At 37.9% G+C, this 15,026-nt stretch overlaps 1 long non-coding RNA gene across 1 annotated transcript; it reads left to right on the forward strand.

Moving 5' to 3' along the window:
- The first annotated feature begins 4,939 nt into the window (after positions 1 to 4,939).
- Positions 4,940 to 9,407, forward strand: LOC131913535 (uncharacterized). The gene is made up of 2 exons (XR_009379912.1): positions 4,940 to 5,939; positions 7,750 to 9,407. It is a non-coding gene; the product is annotated as an uncharacterized LOC131913535 (long non-coding RNA).
- The last annotated feature ends 5,619 nt before the right edge of the window (positions 9,408 to 15,026 follow it).

A 15,026-nucleotide genomic window follows, 5' to 3' on the forward strand; every position in this document is an offset into this window, starting at 1 on the left:
TCTATTAAAGGACTTCTGTGTTGCCTCCTGGTCAGAGCTATTTTAAATTTGTTGCTATAAACATTTTGTGCAGGATATCTTAAAGATATTATGTTCAAATATTTTAAAACAGTACCATACTGTTCACAGAGTCTCCTAAACACAGGATAATATATTTTTCTCTTGGACATTTGCATGTTAATATGCTAATACATTGAAATGCTTATAAAAACATGGAATGTAGTACTTATGTGCAAATGGCTATTAATAACTGTGCTGTTCTTACCTACTTATTTTAAATTCATACACCAGTCAAGAGCAGTATGCTAATTCGGTGGGGAAAATAAATGTCTCTTTGAAATAGTTAGCATAAACTTATACTTCCTCGTCCTTTTGTCTTGGATTTTACAATTTCGGACATTCATTCCTGACCAAAGTACAAACATACAAGATGATCAAGAATGCTTATTTATCCAATATAGACTCCATCAAAAAATAAAATGGTAATTACTCTTTCCAAAGTCCTGTAAAAGAGAGTATTGATAAATATATGGATTTGTTCCTTTTGATGTCTTTTAATCAGCAACAGCCACTTTTAGAGAGGAAGGTACCTGTTACAGTCAAATGGTTCTACTGAAAACAAGTCTGTATGACATTCAAATAATAATCAGTTTTCTAAAGTATAAGATTATGAAAAAAATCTAAAATCATTATAATCGAACAGTAAAATAGCACCCATGTGAGTTTACATTGAGTGAGCAAATGCTGTTGAGTGATTATGTCAACCATCTTCTCTTCTGACTTCCTGCACACTGGCCCTTCTCTCTAACTGTAGCTCGCCGTGACCTCAGCTCTCATATTTCTTTCTGTGTTACTACTGTGAAAAAGCATGGTTTCATAAAAGCAGAAGTCAATTTCAGTCAGACACCATTTGTCAGTCTGTAAAAGCAAGAGTCTCATTAGTTAGTGCAGAAACAATGCATCCCTGAGCTGGAGGTGTGTCAGAGCAGGATCTCTTGTGCTTCTGACAGAAAGCTGCTTTCAATATTTGGTGTTTGACAGTCATTTTTATTCTATTATAATAACAAAACAATGTCTCTAAACTAATTTTCAAGTTAAATCTTGGTCTTGGACATTTTAACAGTAATTGCTTTGTACAGACAGTATCATTTATTATTTCTATAATTAGTTTGAAATAGGTTTTTTTTCTAGAAATATTTAGATCATTCAGCATAAATTTTACTCACATGTACTAAAATTTACAGACATATCTGAATTTTTTTATTAAATGAATACACAAATCATGGTGGATTCTCCATAACATAATAGAGTAGACTCATTTAAGACCAAAATAAGAAACATATACTTAAAGAAAATATTTACTTTACTTTAGACTTAGATATGATGCAAAGTCCATGTATCTACTTTTCCCAGAAAGCATCCCTATAACCAGCTCATGATATCTCACTCAACTCCTGTTGTCCTTATTCAGAAGACTATCTGCCTCATGGTCCAGCCTGAGGCAAGCTACTCACACACTTCAAGTACATATTAAAGAACGATATTCACAGGCCCAGATTTTATGCAAAAATGAGAGCACTATGAACAGCAAAGATATTTTGCTGTCTTCCCATCTCCGCAATCCTAGAGAAAAATAAGTTAGTGAGAATTCCCTAGATTCCCAGGACATGGAATGTCAGACTAAATATAAACATCATCAATGAGTTCAAAGAATGTAAAGAAAACATGAATAGAAATATCAATGAACTCAAAGCAAATAACAATAAGAGTTTGATTTACCTTCAAGTAAACACAAACTGATGAAGATGATTCAGGTTTTATATGCTGATACTAATAGAAAAATATAGAAATAGTATAGAAATAATAAAATGAAGATGGAGTTGATAAATACAATAATCCACCTAGAATAGTTAGGGGAAATCTTTTCTGTACAATAGATAAAATACAAGATAGATTATCAAGGTTTGGTTACAAAGCAGAGGAATATGACCACTTAAGCAAAGACTTTTTATGTCAAGCTAGAATCAACAATGTTGGACACAGTACCTAAGAGAAAAAGAATCACACATCAAATGTCCATCAACTTAGAAGGACTTTATAAAGTTATTTTCTGAAGCAGTTCTTTCTTAATGCAATTAAACATTTTTTATATTGCCATTGTTTTCATACCAAGTGTAGATGTAATTCTGAATGGTTTTATTAAATAAGAAACACAGAGCCAAATACAGAGTTAAAAGCCCAAGAGGTCAGAGAGCAGTAGCTAAGAGCTGAGACCAAGACCACCTTCTCACCACCATCTGCCGCTGCTGTCCTTCCCCTGAGAAAGAGACCTACTTCCTGTGTGTGTGTGTTTTTTTTTTTATTGACTTTCTGTTCTGCCTTCTCATTGGTTGTAAACCCAACCACATTACCTCCTCATCACTGCCTGTCTATATAAACCTCCAGGTCTCTAGGGTTGGTATTGAGATTAAAGGCGTGTGTCTCCATGCAGGCTGTATGTATCCTTGAACACACAGAAATCTGCCTGTCATGTAATCAGGATTAAGGGCATGTGCTAACACTGCCAGACTTCTGCTATGGCTTGCTATTAGTTCTGACACCCAGGCACTTTTATTTATTAATATACAAATAAAATCACATTTCAGCACAAATAAATTATCACCATAATCAATTGACTAGATATTTGTGTGTTTTTATAAATGACATTTTGAAACTTTGAAATATTCTATCTTTATAAGAATAATTACAAATATACTTAAAAGAATAAAACAGTACAAATAAGTACTTGTTCTTTCTACAGTATTTACCTATTTGACAACATTTCACCATTTTTATTTGCCATGTTCTGTGACATAATATCTATGTGCATGTACATACCTTCTGAAGATGATCTGTTGCCTTTATCAAGGATCTCTATCCTTAGACACTCAAGTATGTCCTAAGAATAAGGAGGCCATCTCATAGAACTCCTTTTTAGTTATAAACATTTTATGTTCTAATGTTGCTTTAAGAGTGTTTATATGTATTTGCACTATAGGCATGTTACTGAGGATAAAACCCAGGGCTTTCTATGTTCTAGTAAATTGAATTCTGAGGCAAACCCTGATCATGTATAAAATTTTGATTACTATGTGAATTCCATTGTTATTGAAAACTGGAACAGTGTTCCACCTCTAGAAAAAGACTAACAACTGTGTCAAGCCTTGCTTTATCTGGCATGACAGATTCAGCTTCAGAAAGCTTTTTATTCTGTAAGAACATCATGATATATTCAAGTTAGGAGAAATCCCACTTTAGGATTACCATGTGCCTGTTTTTCACAAATGCTATTGGGAAAAATAAATGATTTACCAGGGATACTATATAGTGTTTAATTCTAAAATCATAGTAATGTAAGCAATATGTGGGTGATTACCAAGATATTTTAAACATTCTCATGGCACTTCGTTCAGCATGGTACCTCTAGAATTCAACAAACGGTATTGAAGGAGATAAGAACGATATAAAAATCTAAGACCTTGTCAATAGCAAATGCCATGAGAATGTTCTCACTTCTATTTCTTTACTTGATATGAAGTTAGTTAATACAAGAGTCAAACATCATGTAGGGACATGCTCTCTTGATTTAAGACATAACCCTGGATCTTGGAAAGTCAATTGGACTTAGATTCAATTTTCTTATTTCCCTCCACGCCTGGAACTCCATGTTACTCTGTATGGCCTCTGTGTTTCTTCCTGGCAGGTTTTTTTCCACCTTTCTTGCAATTTCTTATGTGAAAATGTGATTATCTCTCCTTCATAAAGATGTTTTCTCTGAACACAGAACATTTTCTTAGTTCTTTGTTTGGTACTGAAAGATAACCCATTGTCTCTTCATGTTTTCTTGTGATTAGACAGCAATGATCCTTCACATGCATATTTAAGCTTGATGGCCATTGAGGGGAAGAAAATCACATTTCTTTGTTCTCAAGTATGGGGACCAGTTTAGTTAACTAACATTCACTATGTTTTCCATGATTGTGAGGGATCATAAGATTGGATAGATTAAAGTGAGAAGACCTATTCTAAATGTGGGAGGTGCCATTTAAAGGATTAGGGTTTCATACTAACTAAAAGGAGAAAGTTAGCTAAACAAAATATTCATTTCTCTACCCCTTATCTTGTAAGGGTCCTCGAATTGCTGAAGGAAGATCCCAGACTCAAATATTATGCAAAAGACAAAGAGAGTTTATTCTGTAGAAAGTTTCAGCAAGGGATTGACCACTTGTACAAAATGGCAACCTGGGACAGAGGTGTGCAGGTCCTTTTAAGCGTAGCTAGGGGAATTCTAGGAAAAGCTATGACATTTCTAACATGATTGGTCAAACAAGCAGCAGTTACACTGACACATTTTTTTAATTTTTGTTTTTCCATATTTGGGCATAATTGAACAAGTCCTGGCCTTTTCAAGGGTCACTGCCTTGTAAGACTGTGGGGGCTGACTCAGACTTTGTCCATGCCTTCTCTCTCTGATCCTTGCTGTCAGGGGTGCTGTTAATTAATGGCCCTTTGTTTAAGAAACTGAAACTTACACCCAGCTTGTAAGATGGAGGAAGTTTGGACTTCTCAACTTGCCTGTGCAATATAGCCAGCCAATGCTGCCATGACTTTCCTACCACAACAGACATTAACTTTGAACTATGAGCCAAAATAAACCCTTCCTTCACAAGTTGCTTTTGTGAGGTATTGTATCACAAGAAGTATAATACATGCAGCAAACACACTGATAATAAGAAATTCTTTTTTTATTAAGAATTTTTTTCATTCATCTTACACACCAATCAAAGATCCTCCTCTTCCCTCCTCTTACCCCTCCAAACTCTCCCCCCAATCCACCTCCCACTCCCACCCACAAGAAGACAAGGCTTCCCATGGGGAGGCACATTCAGTAGAGGCAAGTCCAAGCCCCTCCCCCTGCCTCAAGGCTGCATGATGTGTCCCATCATAGGTAGTGGGCTCCACAAAGCCTGCTCATGCACCAGAGATGGATTCTGATCTTACTGATGGGACCTCCCAAGCAGATCAAGCTACACAACTGTTTTACCATGCAGAGGGCCTAGTCCAGTCCCATGTAGGCTCCACAGCCATTGATCCAACTTTCATGAGTTCCCTCTAGTTTGGTTTGGTCGTCCCTGCGTGTTTCCCCATCATGATCCTGATGCACTTGTTCATAGAATCCCTCTTCTTTTTACTATAGATTTTCTATAGGAATTTAATATCCTAGTTTTACCCTTGGGGAACCTTTCTAGGTAGACAATGAATAAATCAGACATTCCCTATGTTGATAAAAAGGACTAATTTCCTAAACAGAGAAATAATAAATACATTGTGTCCTTATGTATGGTGTGTGTAAGCCCCTTGAGCCACATTAAGTGGTCAGGCCCCTCCCCCGAGGACCTCTAACTGACAGGTTCCACCTACAGAATACTCTAACTGCCCTAACTGCTGGATGCTGTCCCTATCCTACAGAATAAAAAGCCCCAGCTCTGGACTTGAAATCCCGCCAATCTCCATCCTGGAAAGCTTCACCCTGAAAAGTTCTACCTCCTTCCCAAGAAATTGTATCTAAGCCTTGTATCCTGTTCAGTTTGCTGGTGTCTTTCACAGGAGCAGAGAGAGAGCCACCCTCCTGGTTGTTTCCCTTCAATAAATCTCTTGTGTGAGGTTTGTTGTGCAGGATGACTTTAGGGTATTCCCTGGCTCCCAGCTGCCAGGATACCTTTCCATCCAAGTTGTAATGCTTACATCTGGTATCATGACCCAGATGGATTCTCCTAGTACTTGCATTTGCCCTCCTGGTCTAAGCTGCACTGGGATACTATCCGTCATCTCCAGACCACCTACAACAGACTCACCTGGTTCACCAATCACTCAGCATCCCATCTACCAGCAGCGATTAGGTAAGTTTCCCCTTTGGTCGGTATAAACTTTTCATTTCCCTAAGTCTGAGGAAGTGACCATTGAGCATCCAGCATCCTTCTGGTACTCTTGGAGGTGGAGGTACCTCCAGCAATTGTCTTGAAGGATACAACTGGCCCTCTTCACCTGTCCCCATCCCACCCTACTTGGAGCGCAATCCTGTGGTTTCCTTAGCCAAACCAGGCAACTATGCCTCTTCCTCCAGCCTCTCCACCTGACCTGAAGGGCCCTAAATTTATTCACTCAAATTTGGCTGCAATACTCCTTAGATATTCAATCCAAAGGGCCACCTAAGGGTACTTTAGATTCTAATATTATTTGGGACCTTTCCAAATACTGTGAGTGATGGGGAAAAGGAAAGAGATTCCCCATTCTCTATTTCCCGGCTCCAAGTCCCATTTATTCTGTCTGGAACCCCTCCCACTCACATGTGTAAATGTTTGGTCTTTTAAGTTACATAGATGGATCTGTAAGTTTGTTGCAAAGTGGGATCTAGGAGGGAGACTTAGCAGGAGGCGGGGAAAGCAAAGGAGTAGACTAGCAGCAACATGCACACACCCTGCACAACTCTTTGCTGGCTGGTGCTTCTCTCAGCTCCCTCCTGCAGCATCTTCTTGTCTATAGCCAGGACTCAAAAATTTCCTATCTCTAAGCCTTCTTTGGTCTCAGCTTACTAGATTCAGTTTTACAGGGATTCAGGTGTCTTTTAGGTAGAAGTGGCATTAGACTTATTGTTTCATGCTGTCTGACTTGAATTACAATTTGGCTCTACAGTTAGGGTATGGCTCCCCCTCCTCTAGATCCAAGCATACTTGTTTAAAGGTTTCTGTTGTGTGACAGAAAAAGGAGAGCAAAACAAAATAAAGGTTCTGCTTATTCTCAATAAGCACTACTACTCATCTCATACTCTTTTGGTTTTGGCTTAACTTTCTAAAACTTTTGCTAAGGATTAAATCTTATCTCAAGATTTGTAAAACTATTTTGTAAACTTCCTATACCTCAAGATTTGTAAACACATTGGGTATGATTAAAAACTTGCAAAATATGTAACAAAAGAGCTAATTTAAAACTCATAATTCCCTGGGTTAATAGTTAAAAATCTATACATAGGTAAACTTAACCACTGAGCCATCTCTCCAGCCCCAAACATTTCTTCTTAATCCATGACCCAACTCTAGAATTTATTTAAGCCATAGTTTTGAATTCTTTTTATTAAAAAAAAGGTATTGTTCTTACTTACATCTGGCAATGTTTCCCAGCACTGGAATGGCCCCTTTAAAACAACTGTAACTTGAATGCTTTGGGATCCGATGGTTTCTTCTGACCTCTGTAGGTACCAAGCTCACATGTGCTGTATATACAAAGAAGCAGGCTAAATGCTTATAAACATAATATAGCAAAATAGGTAGCTCTTTAAATTAAAAAAAAACAAATATAGCACAAATTGTTACCTAATATACTGTCTGCAAATCATATGCTTTATGACAAGTGGGAATATTTTTAATACATAATTTTATAAAAATTTATTTAACAGTAGGTTTCTCAATTATTTATGTTTTGAAATTATAATTCTATCATCTTTTGAGATTATATTTCTAGCATTTTTCCTTCCTTTTCCTCCATCCAAATCTTCTCATATACCCTTTTTGCTTTCTTTCAAATCCATGTCTCTTTTTTAATTGGTCTTACATACATATATGCATACAAATAAACATATATTTATATGTTTATAAATATATAAATAAAACCTGCTCAAACTGTATAACACTAAATGTGTGTGTGTGTTTTCAGGAATAGATGACATTATACCGTGGATCTACCACACCCAGGTCAAGAAAATGGAAGCCTTGGATGCTGTCAAATGGATACTCTCTGGACTATGGACCCATTGAAATTAAGGTTTCATTGGATACCTGGGCCTTTCTACCTTCTGAACCTCTACCCTCTCCTGATTTTTGTGTTTGATAGGAATACAGGGTTATGATCTAACTCCCACCATCCTCAGGCCTGGACTGGAAACTGAGGAAGACAGAAACAGAGAAGATATTAGCTAATTTAGAAAGCATATTCACTGAGTGACAATACAGGGTGTCCAGTGTCTCTGCAGGTCAGTTCAGCTTCAGAGAATCATAAAGAGGCTCATTATAATTGGAGCAGGCAGATTGCCATCCTCACGCACAACCATGTGAGAATTTCCAAAGAGGTATCCTGTGTTTGTGATTGGTTAAATCTTGCACACATTGTCCTGGCAGATGCCCTGAAATCATTCATATATGCAAATATAAGCAACACTCAATGGTCTCAGCATATTGTATTTATAGGCATATAAATAAAATGATAAAAATAAATAAAAAGAGAGTCCTCTATTTGAGAGGCAATGAGACAGGTACAGGAAAGGTTGGAAAGCAGAAAGTGTGCTGGATAATTTCATGTCAACTTGACACAAGTTGAAGTCATCTGAGAGAAGGGAACTTCATACCTCCATAAAACTTGCCTGGACACAAGACTGTAGGGCGTTTCCTTAAATAGTGATTAACAGGGGAGGGCCCAGGTTGGGCCCAGTCCATTGTGAGTGGTGCCATCCCTGCACTGGTGATGCACTATAGGAAGCAGGATGAGCAAGCCATAAGGGACAAGTCAGTAAACAGCACTCCTCAGTGGCTTTTGCATCAACTCCTGTCTCCAGGTTCCTGTCCTGCATGAGTTTCTGTCCTAAAGTCTTTTGCCTTAGGGAATTTTGAAGAAGTGACAGAAAGATTGTTGGTTCCAGAAGACTAGGAGATCTGCTGAGTTGTGTCTTCTACAAATTACAGGAAGATACAGTCATGGAATTCAATGTGGCTGCCTAAATAAGACTTCAACAAGGACATCACTAATAGACATATGCTAATGTGGTACTGAGGGATCTTTCAGTGCTTCCTTCAGGACATTGAGGACCTGAGATTGCTTCAGAGCATTGTGTAGAATGAAGACAGATGGAACAAAATAGTTACTGGCTGTGTGCATTAACATGGTGTATGTGTGTAGAGGGTGGGAACATGCTCATTACTGAGGGATCAAACTTTTCTCGCAGAAATAAAGTGGAAAGTGATAAAGAAAATCACACTGGCAGCAAAATATTGTCACCAGACATGCACATCTGATAATACACGCGCATGTGTCAAACCCTTCTCCTTCTACTAACATTATTTTGGAACATTTGTCACCATGAGAATGATAGAGAGGAAGTGAAATGAAGAATGCTTCTTTTTATAACTTATCCATATGACAGGTTTATACTTCAAATTACATTTTATTATCCACTGTTACTAGTGTAGTTATTATTTCACCTGCAACGCCCAATAATGGCATTAAAAGGATGGCCTGTATTGCAAAGGAAGATATATTTAACGTGTGAGTCTCTTCACCTCAAAAGCAGATTGCTTAACATATAAACTCATGAACTTTCAGCTTGTCAGATTCTATCCTTTCTGTCTATTATCAAACAAGATTAAGCATGAAGAGTCCTGAGTGTGGATGGTGCCAGGAGAGTCCTTGCTTTAAGACAGATGCTACAATGAGAACACATTTGCTGTTCAAGTGCACTTCTTCCCCAGAATCCAGCATTTCTATTATAGATCATCATGATGTTACATTGGCTGACATTCTGAAGATTCCATCAGTGATTGGACCCATTTCATTGATAAAGGAGAGCATGTATTAAGTGGAAGAAATGGAAACTTGTCACTCAATGTCCACAGCCCAAAGAGCTGTTACATATTCATGAGTACCAGAACCATAGTGTGCAAGGGTGCAGTGTGGGAGCTGGGTGGTGTAAAGGAGATTTTGAAATGGTTTTAGTTCCTCTGAATCTCATTTGTTCTATCCACGTCCTGTAACTTTTAGCTGGGAACATCAGGAAAATTTTACCAGATTTTCCTCTCCTTTGCATTAATGACTTTTTTGTTTTGTTTTGTTTGTTTTTTGAGACAGGGTTTCTCTGTGTAGCTTTGTGCTTTTCCTGGACCTCACTTAGTAGCCCAGGCTGGCCTCAAACTCACAGAGATCCGCCTGTCTCTGTCTCCTGAGTGCTGGGATTAAAGGCGTGCACCACTACTGCCCAGCACATTAATGACTTTTAAAACAAATTTTCTGCTACAAGTTTTCTGGTGAAATTTCTCTGTGAAATTTCTTTTCTGAAGCCAATGATTTGAGGTATAATGTCTTACATGATTACTGAAAGAAATGAAGGAAAACATACAAGCACCAGAAATTTTGTCCTTAGGACAGCCGAAAGCCATGTGAGGCATATCAGAACTGCTGTGGGCAGATCATAATCCTCACAAACAGCAGAAAGATCATTTCCAAAAAGTTTTCCTGTCTGAAATTGGTTGGGCACCATGTGTGGCATATCAGAACTGCTGTGGGCAGATCATAATCCTCACAAACAGCAGAAAGATCATTTCCAAAAAGTTTTCCTGTCTGAAATTGGTTGGGCACCATGTGTGGCATATCAGAACTGCTGTGGGCAGATCATAATCCTCACACACAGCAGAAAGATCTTTTCCAAAAAGTTTTCCTCTCTGAAATTGGTTGGTCATCCTATAGAATGAATATGTTTTTCTTCCCTAAACACTACAGTATAGTTAATCCTAGAGGCATGATGTGAGTGTTGTTCCAGCAGGAATTGTCACAAAACAGCACTGTTTAACAAGTCCCCTGTATTGCACCATGAGGTCCTTCATATCGAGTTGAACAAGTTTCCTGAGTTTATGTGCAGTAAGTAGACTCGGTGGTCATAACTATTTTTTACAGCTTTATTCACTGGTGTTCACATCAGAGTTCTGTAACTATCAATTGTCATAGTGTGTCTCTCATTCTTGATTTTCTTTTCTGTCTCCTTAAACAAACATTGTCAAATCTCATCTGCAGCACCTGCCCTTCAAAAGATAGCTTGCAATACCTCTACTAATCAGCCAGTCTCTAGTCCCTTTACCTTATAGAATAAGTCTGAAGCTGACGTCAAAATTTCTTCCACTCATCTAAGTTGTTTTTCTGATACAATACCTGAACACGTTCTTTAAGAAATACTTATAGCAAGTTCATTAAAAGTTAACAGGGAGTTATGTTATAGAATTAACAAAGTCAGTGATTACTGAATATAAATTCTGAGTACATCTGTAGTCTGGACTCAGGTTTGAAGAGAAATCTCACAAGCTTCTTGTGGAGATATGACTGAAGGTAGAGATCGATGTAGAAGGCTAAAGCCATTTCTGCTCAAGTCTAGAACAGATTCTATGAAATGGCATGCAAAACATTTCCAGAACCTTTAATTATAGGTCTGTCTAAGTGTAATAATTGGGAAATGTCTTGATCCACACACGTACTGTGAAGTCCTGTGATGAGGAACACATGCGGATCTACAATGTCATGTGAACTTGGACATGTGAACTACAATTATATGAAAAAATGCTTTGACGTACAGATGGTGGGACCTGTCTATATAGTTGAATAAAAACTATTCCTCGAGACAAGCTGAGTCTTTTAATCAGACCTCAGCATTTACTCAGTTCAGACCTAGGCATATATATTGCCCCATTTCCCAAGCTAGAACACTGGACTTTGATATTTTAGTCAGGAATGGAGGCAGGAACTGAGACAAGCCAAATGAAGGATGTTCCAGTACTCACTGCTCTGCTGATGGCCTCTGGCTGGGTCCCTGGGCTTCAGGACGATTCTTCCTTGTATTGTTCCACATACAGCGATGACAGGGAGGGAAAAGAGATGTAATACCTTGATCCCCAAGGCCTGAATGCAGCATTTCTAAGGTTGTTGATATTGATGTAATATGGATGCTCTTGCCTTATGAGGAGAAAATGTAAATATGAACTAAAGCTCATGGTGATGAGTATGAACACATCTTGAGCACCCACCTGGTGTATTACATTTCTTCTCATGCTTTTGGACAAAGAAGGCTATACAGCCTAGAACATCAGGAGCCTCACTCGGAAGACTGTGGTGAGGCAAGTGTGTGTAAGCCCAGGACTCTAAAATCAGAATAAATATCAGCCTGTTGCTTTGCTTGAAGTGAAAAGGCTCATTTTGTAGTGGGAATTTTCCTGTGCATCCCTTTTACAGTTTTAAAGCTTACTGATTTCTACCTTGATATCAATCAATTTTTGTGTGGTGGTATTTTAATTAATGCTTTATATAATGTATAATATAATGTAATTTTCTATGAACCATTATCATGCCTGGTACCTTCATGGCCAAATGAGGATGTTGGATTGCTTAGGACTGGGCACACCAGCTATTGTTAGCTGCTAATATCAAATCATGGTCCTGTGGCAGAGCATCCAGTGCTCTTAACAACTGAGCAGTCGCTCCAGCTACATCAAAAATAATTAAATCATAAGCAAATCACTTGGCCTTTCCAACTTTGAATTAAGCAATTTGCATTTGCCCATGCCTACATTAAGGATTTACAATAAAAAAGGAAATATATCAATGTGATTTGGATGGTAGTATTCTTTAAGTAAATCTGTTAGTCCGGCCAAGCCCTGCTCTGGCCAATATTTTCTCACTCATGATGCCTGCTAGGTTTACAGAGATTTCCTTTCCTCACTGAGTTCTGGGGCCAGAGTTCTCAGGAGCAGTCTCGTGGATGACTTGTGCTTTCTTCCATTGCTGTTCTCTCAGACAATGGTCAGGGTGATCCAGGAGACTGCTGGGAATTCCAAGACTCCTGCTTGCACACCAGTGAGTGTGTGCTAGAAAACCACAACTTCAAAACTGCAATTAACAGATAAATGTTTATTTTTCTTTAATGTTTTAAGTTATTTATTCTCACAAGCATTCTTTAAGATCCTGTGCTGTGACAGGGTGTGGCTTTCAGGGAGTGTGAAACCTTGATTTCCTTCATTTCCAATAAGTCACTGATTTTTAATGAATGCTTCCTTTGCTTTTCCATGGGGCCCAGACACAGAGTCAGTGCCACAGTAAGAAAAATATTCATGTTAGCATTCAGCTAAAGGTTTAAGAGGACTCTATGTGATCAATATGGTAAATTCAAGGCATCAGGATCCGTACTTGTGATTTAATAGTTTGTTGCCATACACATGCAAAATTTCTACTGAAGAGCTACCATGTATGTCAAGTTCACAGAATTTCTACTGTGACCATGAGGTATGAAGATATCCCAAGTTTAAAATGAGCATAACATGATGTCAAGTTAACACATTTTGTAAATGCACATGTTTTATAATTGAGCTTGTTCCCTTCGCTTATAGTCTGTCGTTGACTAGGGTTTACACTGATGCCAGTCTTATCAAAAGAAAAATGGCTATGCATTTTTGTAACATGCCTATTATCCTAGCACTCAAGAAATTATCACAGGGAGGAACAAGAAGTCCTTAATAGCCTCTGCTCAGTAGGAAAGCCCTGTGTCTAAAATGAAAAAAAAAAAAAAAAAAAACAATCTCTTACAATGAGTGGATAGATTTTGCCATCAACTATGTCCAGAGTAATACAATTGTGAAAAATGAATTTTATATATCTCTATATATATGGTGTAAAAATATCTTAGTTTCAGTTTTCTTCAACTTAGAATTAAGCAGAAATGTTCTGCAGATTGCTGTCAGTGAATGTGAGAAACATTTGGAGAGCATGTGAATGTTGTCCAGTCCCCCGGCATGCTTCCTCCAGTTCCAGCAGTTACTACAAGACACTGACCACAGTCTTCCAGGGCCTTTAAAAGGTCAGCTTCACTGAGCACACTGGTCACACTGGTGACCTCAGATTGTTAATCCATACCTGAATTCCTCTGCCTGATGTTTTTCTTACTACATCTGTATTTAACGAACTTAAGAAAAATTCCAGAAATATGTAACATAAGGAATGGCAGGTGGTTATTGAAAACAGGCTTTATGATCCTGAAAGCGATTATCTTGTGTTCAGGGTGGGTTGTATCACTGCTCATAGAAAGATGTGACATGGTTCTTTTACATAGATTCAGAGGCATGGCTGGTTTGTAGACCATCCTTCCAAAATCAGGGCCTACTTACTTGTAAGGAAATACAGTCTTTTATTCAATAACCGAATAAAAAACACGTGTACCGGGTTCATCTTACTTAAGAAAAAAATAGCTTTCTTTGTTTTTTCTTTTCCCTTCAGAAAATTTTGTTTTCAGGTAGAAAAAAAAAAAAAAAAACACAGGAAAACACATTTATTACTTCTCCATTCAGATCAAATATTATTGCATAAGGAACTGTTGTTAACCATGTAACTGAACTACATTAAGTAATTGGTAATTGTGAATTAAATGTATGAAAGAATTGTTCCATGATTTATTTATTTTGTGGTTATTTAAATTTACAACTAGATAGTGAAAAACACCAAGACTTCAGGGTTGAAACCTTGGACTCAGTCCATTTTTCCTAAGATTTCCATGATACTTTCCTTGAGTGGGATGGGTGTGTCTTTCTGACTAGGACAGAGCCATGGTTGGTAAACTTGTTCATCTCTGAGAGGCAAAAAAGAACCAAGCATCAGAAATTATCTTTCACAGTAGAATCTTTTGGAACCACATCCTTACCATTTCAATCTTTCTACCATGAAGATAATAGGAGCAGCAGAGATAATGTTTCATCCAATGGTTGACAAAGCTTTGCAAGGATCAGGGATGATTTCTTTTTGAAGGAGTCTAAATTTGCTGATCCATATTACGATCTGAGTGAGCATGGGATAAGAAATCACACTCACACTCATCTCTATCCAGGAGAAGTATTGCTTTGTGATCTCTGACATGGGCCTTTTCAGACTCAGTGTGTAATATTGAACTTTGCCTTGGCAAAACCCTTTTCCCACAGCCTAGGACCCAGAGCCACACACCCACCATTGTTGATGGGTGAGAAGGGTAACACTGAAAGGCCTTGTAAACTCAATGTATGAATGTTTTCAAGTCATCTTCATTGTTACTTATTACAACAGAATTTTACTGTCTAGTGGAACATTGAAAGTACAGTATATTAATACTCTCTTATGGATTTTTGTTCAGATAAAATTTAAGAAAGAATTCAAGAAAACTGCCC

The sequence above is a fragment of the Peromyscus eremicus genome, chromosome 6 (assembly GCF_949786415.1).
Source record: "Peromyscus eremicus chromosome 6, PerEre_H2_v1, whole genome shotgun sequence".
Lineage (NCBI taxonomy): Eukaryota > Metazoa > Chordata > Mammalia > Rodentia > Cricetidae > Peromyscus > Peromyscus eremicus.